The following is a 9,877-nucleotide window of genomic DNA, read 5'->3' on the forward strand; positions in this document are numbered from 1 at the left end:
CAACCCAATATCATTGTGGTAGAAACAGGTCACACGACTGGTGATTTTTGGATATGGAATTTATTTCACACTTAAATTTCAAAAGTTACAAAAGACACTCGCTTAAGCTTGCATCTTTTGTAACTTTAAAAAAATAATTTACTCTTGTGAAATAAATTCCATATCAAACAACCATTCGTTGTATAACCTCTACAAATGTATTTGTCTCATCCTGTTGTTGCGATGAGGGATTAATTTCCCTTTAGCATTTATCAGAGGGCCAATAGGGTAAAGATGAAATAATTTGGGGTTGACTTTGGTCATCTTAAGTTGCCAGTAATGAACATCCTCATTAGGGCAGAGTTCATTTCTGACCCCCAAAGTGACAAAAGTTTACCAGACTCTTTTATGTATGAGTGGCAAAAATTTGCGAAGGGATATACTCCATCTAAATGTACTAATGTTCTCCAACGAGGGTTTTATTGCATTTTTTTACCGTACAGGGTGGAATATTTTAATCCTTCAATCACATAGATATAAAAGAGTATATTTTTCTTGTGTTTCAAATAATCAGATATCCAGCCATTTTCTGATTTCCTGATCAGAGGCCATTGTATTACAGATGTCACATAATTATATTATTGCATGATACATTTACCTTGTATAACAAATGTATTTGTATGGACCTTTTAATGCAGAAACCCTGGGCATACAATACATGTATAATTATGTGGTATGAACCAGTACACAGAGAGAAAAGCTCAGTTTAACTTGCTTCATGCTTCAGGGGTGGTCAATAACACAAAAACTGCATTTATTATGGATTAAGAGACCACCTAATTAAATTTAATTTAATTTCAAAAGGTCCTTGGACAATGTCACTCACATTGTATGTGTATTAAAAAATATGGCTAAACTGTCAGAGTAGGCGCCTAGTCCAAAACGGGTACATGTACCTGTAAGTTAATTTGTAATTAGAAAATACAAATTTATTGGAAGAAGACACTAACGTGCTGTCTGTGTTGTGAAAGGAACCATGTCCTCCACTAAGTATAATATAATACCTGAACGGTTTCGTTATTAAGACGTAATTTAACTCATCAAAGGGTAATTGTTGTATCCTACTAGATGCACCAACTCTTTACCATATGACACCTCAAGGGACCAGTGTCCAAGGTGATGCATACTCGGTAAGTCATGTCAGTAATTAAATAAAATACTCTGTATTAAACTTTTACCTGTTCGTAATACATTCACTGTTACTTTACTCCTTTGCATGCAAGCACCACCCCCTCCCGACTCCCCGCAATATTCAAAGTTAAACAAAAGATGTATTGTTGAATATTTGTTAAACTAATGCACCAACATTCACCAATATGTGTGTATGTATGATCAATGTATTAAGCTCTAATTGAAAGGAAGATATAAGTATATTTGCTCCATCATGGTTACTTCATAACTATTATAGGTATAAAATTTATTTTCAATTTTACATTTGTGCTCAAACCATTCACAAACTCTCTGAATGAAGTGTGTGTATGCTAGGCTATTTTAAATATCCAGTGTGTGTCTTACTCCAACTTTGATATATTTCATAATAGAGTCAGGTTGTATACTAGTATTTCGCAGGAGCATAAGTGAGACTAGCTAGATTGTACAATTTTCCTTTGTTGTTGGTATTGATATCTATGCTTGGAAATTTTCCTTAAGATCAAGTTTCTCAGAAAGTACAACTACTGACTATAGCAACTAATTTTGTTGGTTAGATTTTGGTGTTAAAACGCAAATCAGGACCACAGGGTTTTGACATGGATTTCTAACCCGGTCCATATATATGAACATTCGATATATATTATATGTAGTATGGGTTGGAAATTCGTACCAAGTCCATATGATCAGGTCCTAAGATTAAAAACAATGATTCTTAAGACCAAATTTTGATGGATATTGAAAATTGTCAAGAAACCATTCACTGGTTTCCACTATATAAAATACATTTCCTCAGTCAGATTTTCAAAAATATGTGTTTCGGATCTAGTCAATCAAAGAGTCAAAATTAAGATGTGATATGTAATTCAACTGAGGTATCGAGCAAAACTTGATGACATTTTGCAATCTCTACAATTAATTATCTGTTATTTGATGTCAAATATTTGTTGTTATGAATGAATTTACTTTTGTACCTGTTGAAAAGTTTGCTCCAAATTGAAGAATTTATGGTGATAGGTTCAAACGCAAGTTAATTTTTAATTATCATAAATATTTACAATTGCAGTCTGCAGTTGTTTTTTGGTTTGAAAAAAGATGCTAGATATAAAGCATACGTTATGATATTATATGTTGTTGTTTTTTTGCTTGGAAGGAGGAATTGAAGTAAGGTATTTATCCAGTAATTATGCCATTGATTTAAGCATACTCTTGAAATTAATCTGTTTCATTGTCCTGTGATGAGCACATCACTCTTGACATTTAGTCAGAGTTAGGGTTGTGTGGCTCTTCCTCACCCTGATATTACAAGATGAAAAATAAAATTGTAAATAAATACGAAAGCAAATGTGATGGTTCATGAATATGGGCATTTCAGCTGCATAGTCCGATAGCCTTAAGCTTTTGTGGCTGTGCGGTTGAGTGTCGTTTCTGTGTTGTGAAGTTAAGCAACATCGAGCGTGGTCAGCTCTTGGATGGGTGACCGTTCAGGTGTACCCCCTACCCACGTTTTTATATATTTTGGCGCCCAACCATGCTGCTAAAATGCCCATATCCATCAATCATCGCATAAGGAACCGGAAGTCTCAACATCACAGGACAGTAACAAATTGTAACATATTGATAACGTTGTAGCTTCCTTTATCTGAACTACAAGTAGTGTCTTACCTTTCTGGATCCAATGTACATGTCTGTATACAGTGGAAAAGTCATAGTGATGGAAACTATTGTATTCTATTGTAGCAGCCATACTTTAGCTCTCTGTAATAATTAAATTAATGATTTATTGATTAAAATCAAATTTACATGTAATTGCTTCACGAGTGTAATTCTTGTTTTTATTTGGGTTTCATCAAATGTCATTGTAAATTTCAGAGCTCAAATATTTTTAGTTCCGGTTTAACGTTAGAAAATGGACCTCCGTTAAAAAAATACCCTAGGTCAGTTTTCAACGTTTAATATGGACCCTGGGTCTGTTTTCAATGTTGAAAATGAACCCTGAATGCTGTTGAAAATGGATCGTGTTGTTGAAAAATGACAGCTTAAAAGGTCAATTCTGAACGGATTTTATGTTGAAAATTGTTCAACACAAGCTTCGCCGATCTTCTTCATTTGACATATAAAATGCGTGGGTTCTTTGATCGCCTCTCTCCCTGTAAGTGCCCTCTTCTGAGTAGGCATTGGGATCAAATTAAATAATGTCTTGTCCGTTCGTCCACATATTTTGTTCCGACCGATAATTTTGATATTGTTTAAACACACTCTCAGGCCATAGGATATTCGGGCTTGGTTGTTTGAAGACGTAAAATCACGTGGTTTGAGTACGACATTCCCTCCAAAATATGACGTCACAACCACCGGACGAAGGGACAATCCGAAGAATCGTATTCTAATCACGTGATATTACGTCATTTTCACTATCTTGATGCTCTCGTAATTGTTTGTGGTAAACTCTCGTTGTTTATGGCCTTGAAGCCATATGATTTATCCTCAGACTCCCAATTGTACACGTCAGCAATATTCGAATGACGTCACACAGTCGTGTCCTGACATGCCATTTGGACATATCAGGTAGTCGTTTTTCGAGATCAACATGTTTTGATGTAAAAACAACTTTTCAAAAGTTGTTTTTACATCAAAACATGCTGATCTCGAAAAACGACATGTTACATGTATCTGATATTAGAAAATAGTTTTGATATCAGAAAACGGCAATGAATATTCTTTGGTCTATTCTGAAACCGGGCACAATTAAAGTATGGAATCGATCCGGAGATATAGTGCTCATACATGTAGGGATCTGTTTTCAACATTGATTATGAGACATGTTACCATGGAGTCATATTTAACGAAATGTTATACCAGAACACTGACAGATCAGAAAGGACCTCCTTAGTGTGGCCATTTATGTCCCCCATACATGAAGTCACAAAATACGAAATGTTGAATGTCTAGCGACACAACATTCAAAATCTGAATGTCATGTGTCGAGCTACACAACATTCAAAATCTGAATGTCATATGTCTAGCGACACAACATTCAAAATCTGAATGTCATATGTCGAGCTACACAACATTCAAAATCTGAATGTCATATGTCTAGCGACACAACATTCAAAATCTGAATGTCATGTGTCGAGCTACACAACATTCAAAATCTGAATGTCATGTCGAGCGACACAACATTCAAAATCTGAATGTCATATGTCTAGCGACACAACATTCAAAATCTGAATGTCATGTCGAGCTGCACAACATTCAAAATCTGAATATCATATGTCTAGCGACACAACATTCAAAATCTGAATCTCATATGTCTAGCGACACAACATTCAAAATCTGAATGTCATGTCGAGCTGCAAAACATTCAAAATCTGAATGTCATGTGTCGAGCTACACAACATTCAAAATCTGAATGTCATATGTCTAGCGACACAACATTCAAAATCTTAATGTCATGTGTCGAGCTACACAACATTCAAAATCTGAATGTCATGTGTCGAGCGACACAACATTCAAAATCTGAATGTCATATGTCTAGCGACACAACATTCAAAATCTGAATGTCATATATCGAGCTACACAACATTCAAAATCTGAATGTCATGTCGAGCGACGCAACATTCAAAATCTGAATGTCATATGTCGAGCTACACAACATTCAAAATCTGAATGTCATGTGTCGATGTACACAACATTCAAAATCTGAATGTCATATATCGAGCTACACAACATTCAAAATCTGAATGTCATGTCGAGCGACGCAACATTCAAAATCTGAATGTCATATGTCGAGCTACACAACATTCAAAATCTGAATGTCATATGTCTAGCGACACAACATTCAAAATCTGAATGTCATATGTCCAGCTACACATTCAAAATCTGAATGTCATGTGTCGAGCTACACGACATTCAAAATCTGAATGTCATGTGTCGAGCTACACAACATTCAAAATCTTAATGGCATATGTCGACCTACACAATTAACATTCAAAATCTGAATGTCATATGTCGAGCGAAACAACATTCAAAATCTGAATCTCATGTGTCGAGCTACACAACATTCAAAATCTGAATGTCATGTGTCGAGCTACACGACATTCAAAATCTGAATGTCATTTGCCGAGCTACACAACATTCAAAATCTGAATGTCATATGTCTAGCGACACAACATTCAAAATCTGAATGTCATATGTCTAGCGACACAACATTCAAAATCTGAATGTCATGTCGAGCTGCAAAACATTCAAAATCTGAATGTCATGTGTCGAGCTACACAACATTCAAAATCTGAATGTCATATGTCTAGCGACACAACATTCAAAATCTGAATGTCATGTGTCGAGCTACACAACATTCAAAATCTGAATGTCATGTGTCGAGCGACACAACATTCAAAATCTGAATGTCATATGTCTAGCGACACAACATTCAAAATCTGAATGTCATATATCGAACTACACAACATTCAAAATCTGAATGTCATGTCGAGCGACGCAACATTCAAAATCTGAATGTCATATGTCGAGCTACACAACATTCAAAATCTGAATGTCATGTGTCGATGTACACAACATTCAAAATCTGAATGTCATATATCGAGCTACACAACATTCAAAATCTGAATGTCATGTCGAGCGACGCAACATTCAAAATCTGAATGTCATATGTCGAGCTACACAACATTCAAAATCTGAATGTCATATGTCTAGCGACACAACATTCAAAATCTTAATGGCATATGTCGACCTACACAATTAACATTCAAAATCTGAATGTCATATGTCGAGCGAAACAACATTCAAAATCTGAATCTCATGTGTCGAGCTACACAACATTCAAAATCTGAATGTCATGTGTCGAGCTACACGACATTCAAAATCTGAATGTCATTTGCCGAGCTACACAACATTCAAAATCTGAATGTCATATGTCTAGCGACACAACATTCAAAATCTGAATCTCATATGTCTAGCGACACAACATTCAAAATCTGAATGTCATGTCGAGCTGCAAAACATTCAAAATCTGAATGTCATGTGTCGAGCTACACAACATTCAAAATCTGAATGTCATATGTCTAGCGACACAACATTCAAAATCTGAATGTCATGTGTCGAGCTACACAACATTCAAAATCTGAATGTCATGTGTCGAGCGACACAACATTCAAAATCTGAATGTCATATGTCTAGCGACACAACATTCAAAATCTGAATGTCATATATCGAGCTACACAACATTCAAAATCTGAATGTCATGTCGAGCGACGCAACATTCAAAATCTGAATGTCATATGTCGAGCTACACAACATTCAAAATCTGAATGTCATGTGTCGATGTACACAACATTCAAAATCTGAATGTCATGTCGAGCGACGCAACATTCAAAATCTGAATGTCATATGTCGAGCTACACAACATTCAAAATCTGAATGTCATATGTCTAGCGACACAACATTCAAAATCTGAATGTCATATGTCGAGCTACACATTCAAAATCTGAATGTCATGTGTCGAGCTACACGACATTCAAAATCTGAATGTCATGTGTCGAGCTACACAACATTCAAAATCTTAATGGCATATGTCGACCTACACAATTAACATTCAAAATCTGAATGTCATATGTCGAGCTACACAACATTCAAAATCTGAATCTCATGTGTCGAGCTACACAACATTCAAAATCTGAATGTCATGTGTCGAGCTACACGACATTCAAAATCTGAATGTCATTTGCCGAGCTACACAACATTCAAAATCTGAATGTCATATGTCTAGCGACACAACATTCAAAATCTGAATCTCATATGTCTAGCGACACAACATTCAAAATCTGAATGTCATGTCGAGCTGCAAAACATTCAAAATCTGAATGTCATGTGTCGAGCTACACAACATTCAAAATCTGAATGTCATATGTCGAGCTACACAACATTCAAAATCTGAATGTCATATGTCGAGTTACACAACATTCAAAATCTGAATGTCATGTGCCGAGCTACACAACATTCAAAATCTGAATGTCATGTGTCGAGCTACACAACATTCAAAATCTGAATGTCATATGTCGAGCTACACAACATTCAAAATCTGAATGTCATATGTCGAGTTACACAACATTCAAAATCTGAATGTCATGTGTCGAGCTACACAACATTCAAAATCTGAATGTCATATGTCGAGCTACACAACATTCAAAATCTGAATGTCATATGTCGAGTTACACAACATTCAAAATCTGAATGTCATGTGCCGAGCCACACAACATTCAAAATCTAAATGTCATGTGTCGAGCTACACGACATTCGAAAGTTCCTTCGTTGGCTAGTGAAAACATGTTGACCATGCTTCACGTAAGTGAATCGATAAATGAATAACTCATCGCTTGACCTTGCACTTTGACCTACTGCTCTTGACATTATGTGCGGTCATATTAATCGAGCCGACATGGCGGGTTTAGTTACGAAATGGTAAACCATTTGTAACATTCCACGGGTCGGAGTGAAGAATGCGCTGATGGTTCAATTGTCAACGGCATATTCAGGTCAATATTCAACGCTGAAAACTGACCCCGGGTCAATTTTCAACGTGGGTCCATTTTCAACGTTATAAAGGGCCGTAGTGTTTCCCCTAAGAAATATTACTGACCCCCCTATAGTCTCATGGGGTCACTAACATGTGACCCTTTTTTCACCTATCAAATGCAACAAGTCTGTCCGATCCGACAAGTTTATTATCCGGAAGCAAAAATTTCCGTGACGTCATAAATACACTTAATAAATTATAGTGACAATTAATGCAGAGCAAATGGAAATATACCTTGACTCTAGAAGGTTAACAAATTAAAGTTTATTTTTTGACTGAATGACATTGCATGCTTTCAAAACAGTAGAAGGCAAATTGTATTCATTGAAAAAAAAAAAAAAAACAGGCGTCGAGTTATTATATGGAATAGAAGCATTTGTTTTGGTGAGAAACTATCAATTTCTAAACATTTTCTTCGGGTTTGAGAGTATGGTTTATATAACTTTTCGTTACACAACCAATGGAAGACCGATCAGAAAGCAGTCGGGGTCACAGATCAATAAATAGGCTGTTGTATATACATAACACCCCGTACAAAAAATAAAATTAACATGTGATCGACTGGAAAACCCCAAAAGTATTGGAAAGGTAGAGCAATCCTTCGAGGCGGCAGATTTTAAAAAAGCAACATTTTGATACACCGCAGTGGGTCAGTACTAAGTCGAGATGAGGGGGCACATAGACTCTCGCAACGGCATATTACATATGACCACTATTAGGCAAAGGGTAGCAGAATAGAGTCGTTTCGATACATGATGATTGTTGCGCATGTATACATACATGTACATCATTAGGTATATGCATGTATTACCAGGTCAGTATCTGGCTATCGTGGTTTTTTTTAAAATAGATCAGATTAAAGATTAGCTTTGCTGAACGGGTTTTTATCCCCGGTAAAAATCAAGTTTGTTATTATTATAAATATACGACATTGGCTAACTACGCCGATCTAGCTGTAACAATTACAGGTTCACTTAAAAATACTAAATAATACACACATTAATTGTTATAATTGATATGTAACATACTCAGACACATATTAATACATTGTAGGTCTCTGGCATGGTGGGGGAAATAATGGATAGCATGTTCAATATTTTTGGTCCACATGAAAAAACCAAAGTCACTCCACATGAATAAAGGGCCTTTTTTGCTAAAAATTATTAGCTTTGACATCTGAAATTAATTAGCCTTTGAGGCATATATAAAATCATAGAATTCCATTGTAATAAATGACCTTAACATGTTTCAGTGACAACATAACATTGTCTATTGTCTTGTCCAAACTATACCATTGTAAGAAACGAATGTTTTGTAGATCTACCAATAGACTACACTTTTGATATGCTCATATATGTCACACGAGTAGTATAATATGTGGGTATTTCTTCAATTATGCACAAACAATGTTCAAATGAAGCACAGTTTATTTAACATAAACACAGACACACACACGGAGACAGTGACCTGAAATAAAAAGAACAATACCTAAAATACATACGGACACGTGTAAACGATGCCGACAATTACATTATTCAATACTTAACGCATTAAATATTCATTTAGGTATATTTTATATGTTTATATTATATTCTATTTTATTCCATAGTTACACTTTTACAATAAACAATTATAATACATTATTTTTACAATAGCTTTGACCCTATGGAGCCCGACCACGTGTACGTCATATGTAAAATATTTTAACATATTAAGGGCAAGATATTTAAAATGCAAATATATTAGTTTAATGTATTTTATATATCAAATAGCTAAAATACATTAAATATGTATTTATATTATTATTTTAAATTAAATAAACTTACCTAGAAGCACTGTGGCCGTAAAGCACACAGGCTTATACCAGACGTGTATGTTGGTGCAGGGTCTATAGCCGTTGTGGCTGCACTCACCTGGGCAAGGCCCAGGTAAAGTTTTCCACGTGCACGGGTATAGGGTCATGCAGGGTCAAAGTGACACACTCAACCAATCCTTGCGCTCACCTCTCATACGTCACCATAACAACTATATACACAGGTACATAGGACATTATATGACACAGGGACTTGTACAAACATTATACACGATACACAGCGC

General features: G+C 35.6%; 1 long non-coding RNA gene across 1 annotated transcript; it reads right to left on the bottom strand.

Moving 5' to 3' along the window:
• Positions 1 to 9,192: 9,192 nt before the first annotated feature.
• LOC117326922 lies at positions 9,193 to 9,877 on the bottom strand. Its single transcript, XR_004532527.1, has 2 exons — positions 9,607 to 9,877; positions 9,193 to 9,247 (listed from the first exon to the last, which is right to left on the bottom strand). It is a non-coding gene; the product is annotated as an uncharacterized LOC117326922 (long non-coding RNA).

Source organism: Pecten maximus, chromosome 5 (genome assembly GCF_902652985.1).
Source record: "Pecten maximus chromosome 5, xPecMax1.1, whole genome shotgun sequence".
In the NCBI taxonomy this organism is placed as follows: Eukaryota; Metazoa; Mollusca; class Bivalvia; order Pectinida; family Pectinidae; genus Pecten; species Pecten maximus.